Raw genomic sequence first — 6000 nt, forward strand, 5'->3', positions numbered from 1 at the left:
CGGTGCCCCGCTAGATCGAACATCAATTCGGCGCCCCATAGTTCGAACGTCATTTTGGCGCCATCGAATCGACGTCCATGGGAGCGTTTCATAAAAGGACTCTTTTTATTCGACAAGTCCCCTTTTATCCGACAGTTACCATAGAAACAGTGACTCTCAGCCAATCAAAATTAAGGAAAGATATCAGATCTGACAACTTGTCGGACAAAAATGTTGATGCCAAAAAACAAATGTTATTGGGGATAAAACAAGCAGAAACCAAGCATTCGTTTCTTTTGTTTCTTTTGAATGCTTGATTTTCTTTATAATATGGCTTTGCTGTCTTAAACAACTAACAAAGCAAACTAAACACTTATGCAAAAAAGAGAAGCAATTAAATACAGAAACAAAAAACAGTGAGTGTGACAGTTTCGGTGTGTTTGTGAGGTTTTGTTTTTGTTTATTTTTGCACTATAGTATGAAATTACACACTTTTGCATTTGGTTATATGAAATGCATTTCACATCTTCTGGAGGTAATGTGTAACTTTTGTTTAAATTTCTGTTATTGGGACTAAAATTGAGCATTTTTTATACTCCAAATATACGCAGGCATCCGCAGGCCCATGAGGGCCAGTCAAAGGTATTGCTGTACACACGCGTGGCCAAATTATTTCCAAACACCCCCTAAACGAGTTTTTCTCTGTGTGCAAAATGGGGACATCCCGATAGTCCGCGGGTCCGATAGTTCGCAGCGTGTGTAAAATTATGATCAGGATATAGTGAGATCAAATGTCATCGAGAGGTCAAAAGGTCAAATGATACGATACCATGGGGTTATATCAGGCGCCGACCCATGCCCCCCCCCCCACCCCGAAAAAAGAGGGAGGAAGAGGGGGAAAGAAAGAGAAGGAAACAAATAGAGGAAAAGTTGGAAAGAAGAGAAGAAAAAAGAGAGGAAGAGGGTGAAAGAAAGAGAGAATGGGGAATGAGGAAAAGAGAAAGAAAGAAAGAAAATGAGATGGGAAAAGAAAGAGGGGGAGATGGACCGGGACGTCGATTTGATGATTGTTCGAACTATGGGCGCCAAATTGATGTTTGAACTAGGGAGGGCGCCCAATTGATGTTCGAAATTGGTGGGGGGGGGGGGGGGGGGGGTCCGCCAATTTGATGTTGGAACTAGGGGGGGGGGCGCCAAATTGATGTTCGAATTAGGGGACCGCCATTTTTATGTTTGACCAGACGCGACAAATACATATTTCAAGTTATATTTCACATAAAGGCGCTAAATTCATGTTCAACCGAGGCGCTAAATTGACCTTAAACTTAGGGGGCTCCATGCCTATTCACGTTCGACCGGGGGCGCAACATTGCTCGTATTGGCTGTTTATAGTGAATTACATGTCCTGCTAAAAAAAGGTTAAATACATGGGGCTGAATTAAAATATTCCGTTTTTACGGGGTGTGTTACACTTTGTGTACTTTAGTAAAAGACAAATAAAATGTTAGTTTTTCTATCGGAATATAATTTTCTTTTGCTTCGCTCTTCAAGCTCGCGTCATTTATTTTGTGAAGATACCCCCTCCTTTCCATTGTTAGAAAAAGTGCATAGATGATTGACCATTAATTGACCAATCTTTAAAAACCACCTTTTTTGGAAAATGTTTTTTTTTTTCATTATTCTAGTGCTTTTGACACCCTTAATACGTTACGTACGTAACGTGCCCTATCTCGATAAAGACCTCATTTTTACGTGTTTTTTGGTCGTGCGTGGTATCCATTCGTCAATGTAAGTGCCCCCCTCCCCGGGAAACTTAAAAAGTTATGATGTAAATTCAAAAGATACCCCAAACAAAGTTCATTGACCTTTTACCTTGGCCATGTGACCTGAAATACGCACAGGATGCTCTGTGATACTTGATTACTTTTATATCCAAGTTTTATGAACTAGACCAATAAACTTTCAAAGTTATGATGACGATTCTTCCCCCAACTTGGCCAAAATTTATTAAACTTAAATGACCTTTGACGTTGTGACCTGAAACTCGCACAGGATGTTCGGTGATATTTGATTACTCTTGTGTCCAAGTTTCATGAATCAGATCCATAAACTGGTAATTCAACAGATACCCCCAACTTGGCCAAAGTTCATTGACCCTAAATGACCTTTGACCTTGGCCACGTCACTTGAAACTAAGGCAGAATGTTGAGTCATAAATGATTAATCTTATGATCAAGTTTCATGAACTAGGTCCATATATTTTTAACTTATTATGACAATTCAAAAACTTAACCTTCTGTTAAGATTTTGATGTTGATTCCCCCAACATGGTCTAAGTTCATTGACCCTAAATGACGTTTGACCTTGATCACGTGACCTGAAACTCAAGCAGGATGCTTAGTAATACTTGAATAATTTAATGGCTAATTTTTATGAACTATGACCTTATACTTTCTAAGTTATGCTGTCATTTCAAAAACTTAACCTTCAGTTAAGATTTGTTGTTGACGCAGCCGCCGTCGGAAAAGCGGCGCCTATAGTCTCAATCTGCTATGCAGGTGAGACAAAAACCAAGAAAAAAAAACGATTAGGCATTTTTAATAGTGTACTATTCGGTAAACGATGCACGATTTAAAAGGTCATGCCAATCGAGGATTTCCTGTTTTCATTCGAGGATACTATTCGGAAATGCCGTATAGCTGCGTAAATTATAGTATAGTGGGAATCGAACTTGTTCTATTTTCTTGCGGCGTATACCATCCAGTTTGGATGTGGCAGATGGTGTGCCGCAGTAAAATTAAAAATAATACATTTATTGGTTTTCATATTTAAGGGTCACGTCCACCCGAGAAAAATGTTAATGTAAATAATAAAAGGAACATCAGCAGATCAAAGAAGCATAACACTGAAAATTTCATCAAAATCGGATGTAAATCAAGAAAGTTATGACATTTTTAATTTTTGCTTATATTTCACATAACAATTATAAGCATAATTCATTGATATGCAAATTAGAGTGTTGATAATGCCCCTTACTATGTACTTGTATTTTTATTGTTTGAATTGTATTATATTTCATTTTTTACAGATTTGACAATAAGGACAGATTTGTTTGAACCACAAAATGTTATAACAATGATAATTAAACATTGTCAGGGAGGAATAAAAAAATGAAATGAAAATAGCGAGTGGATGATGTCATCGGTCTCCTTATTTGCATAACAACCATGGTGTGAATGTTTTTTTAAAGTGACATTTAAGGATTTTGTGCACACTTTTGTTGAATTACTTTTGTTGATTTTAAGCCAAAAAATGTAGGTTTTCAAGAATTTCCTTGGGGAGAAAGGCAAGTGCCCCCCTTTGCTGCGTACGGCCATGTTCCGACATGCCCTATATTCTGTTTGCTCTTAATGTTTGGCTAATATCGCAACTAATCCAAAATCGAATCAGGTCTCCTGATGGAATCTTATGGGATTAACATAATTGTTAGGTTGCAGGTTTGAGAAAAAAAACCCTTCACTATAAATAAAAAAAAAAATCAACTCCATGATTTGGAAGAATGCTTTTTTTTTTTTAAAGAAACCACAAATATAAAATTTGACAAATATTTAGAGAAGCGATCATGCACTAAAATGTGTGTTTTGGTCTGCAACCTTTTCATGAACTATTCATTGATATATATATAGTCATGAATATTATGACTAGACTGAAAAAACTACTTCCGTATAGCCTGCCTCTTGACTTGGTCTACTTAGCCATACCTGGATGATACTTTAATCACGTGATTTACATGTCACAGAGACTATTAGAGCCAACACCACTAAATAGCCTTTTATTTATTATACTCGTCACACTCTGATTGGTCAGGCATGAAAAAGTAACCGAGAATCGGTATTACCTCATAGACCTCTACTAAGTCTTTGTGATATACTCTTTTGCTCGGTCTTGGTCGTTTGTGGAAAATTGGCGCAGAGGCATCAAATTGTTATGACCTGACAGGCCGCCATACAAATTATTCTGATATACTCTTTTGACATGTGTTAGTCGGGCATGAACATTTGGCACAGAAACATTTCATCTCCACCGACCGATACAAAAAATCTAAATATAGCATTGTGTTTCTGTTACCAAAGTTCATAGGACTATCGGTATGAGAGATGTACAGCAATCACCAACAAACATCAGGTTCCCGGACCGACCTAGCTTAGATTAAAACGGGTTATTAGACGTCAATTTCTTGGAAGTATACAAATTTAGAATCCAAGTTGTTCGAGGTAATTTAATATAACTATAAATGGTTAGCATTCAATGTTTGCACTTATGAATCATCATTGGCTTAGTAACTACACTATTAAAAAACCCTGATTTTACAGAAAAAAGAAGATTTTACAGAAAGCAATAACATAATCATTCTGTAAGTTCATAAAACAGGAGTTTTTCTGCAATTCAACAGAACAGGTCTGTTTAAAAAATGGGAAAAGGTTGTTTTCTTGAAGGATATTTATAAGGTTCCATACACCAAAATACAATTTTCCTGCAAGATTACGCAATCTGGTAAGATTACAGGTGTTCTCGAGAATCTGCTGCAGGGACTTCTTTTGTATTAAGGATACATTTTCTAACAGTTTAATCACCGGCTAATATTAAGTTTATTTGGGCTTTCTAAACAAGCATTGGTTAACATCCAGTTGTAAGGCTAACTAAACAACCATGGATTAATATCCAGTTCTAGGGCATGCTAAAACATTACGGCTGAGGCCTTCTAAACCATTATGGGCTAACATCTAGTTCTTGTGCTAACTTAACTCTAATGTGGTGTTTTTTTACTCTAAGGTGAATAATAAAAATAAAACCCACGAAAAGAAAAATTGATGTGAGGTTCAGGTCAAGCCAGTATGGCAATTAATGTGTGAAAGGATTGTCAACTACACTTAGCATGTCTATGTATGTATCAAATAATCAAATAAGAGATATCACCTGAAAAAAGCCATAAGGGGGGGGGGGGGATCTATGACGGCTTTATACTGAACCGTCACGGGTTAATGTCTAGTTATTGTGCTCACTTTGTATTATGTTTTGAAAGGAAATGGAATAAAGAATTGAATTGAAATTGATCAAGGATTTTCCAACGGGGGGAGGGGGCACATTTTCCGAGGAAAAACTTTACGAGCCAAAAAAAAGAGGACATTTTGTCCACGAAAAGGTTTGACGAGCCAACAAAAGTCTTCACTTTCAAAGGGGGGGGGGGGGAGGGGGGGGGGGCTGGTTTGGGGGTGGCACACTTCTTTTTTTAACGGCATTTTTGCATTAAAGAATAATTTTTCATCTTAAAGGGGGGGGGGGGAACCCTTCTCGTCCACCCCCCTGGATCAGCCAGTGGCCTACACTCATTCAAACTATGCCCCTTGTTCCCTCAGAATGCATTATATTATTTAGGCTTGCTGGCTCGGAGGCATATGACTATCGAATAGAACCCGAACAATAGGCTGATATGAAATCCGTATGAAAAAATAGTTTGTTTACACGCACCAATGAACAGCTTGTAGCTTATAAGGTTATATGTTTCTGATGCTATCTCACCCGTTAACCAAGCACTTTACTTTTCAATATCCAGTCGTCTTTTTGCTCCGTTTCCTCCTAACTCCCAAGTTACGGCAAAGTTACATAAACACATTGCGTTATTAGTTATATATATATGTCCTGTTCGGCTTCGTTTCTTTGTGAAGCGTCTCCTTTGGTAATAAAGAATTAATAGACATTGGCCACATGGATTCGGGGTAGCCCGAACAGGAAGCAGTGGTGCAGCTCCGAATTCGATGCTAGGAAAATGTTTCGGTACACCCCTGCTGTGCAATGTCCTTTTCCAATGTATCCTGAAGATGCACCCGCAGAAGATACGCGAGGTTCAATAACTTACAAGGAAGGACAGTACCTTACTAAAGATGTTGAAGCTGCGTCTCAAGGTAAAGTCACTGAATATTAGTCCGGGCCGCGCGTTTCCGTTTTACACCCTGGCGAAGG

Source organism: Lytechinus pictus, chromosome 8, assembly GCF_037042905.1.
Source record: "Lytechinus pictus isolate F3 Inbred chromosome 8, Lp3.0, whole genome shotgun sequence".
Classification (NCBI taxonomy): Eukaryota; Metazoa; Echinodermata; class Echinoidea; order Temnopleuroida; family Toxopneustidae; genus Lytechinus; species Lytechinus pictus.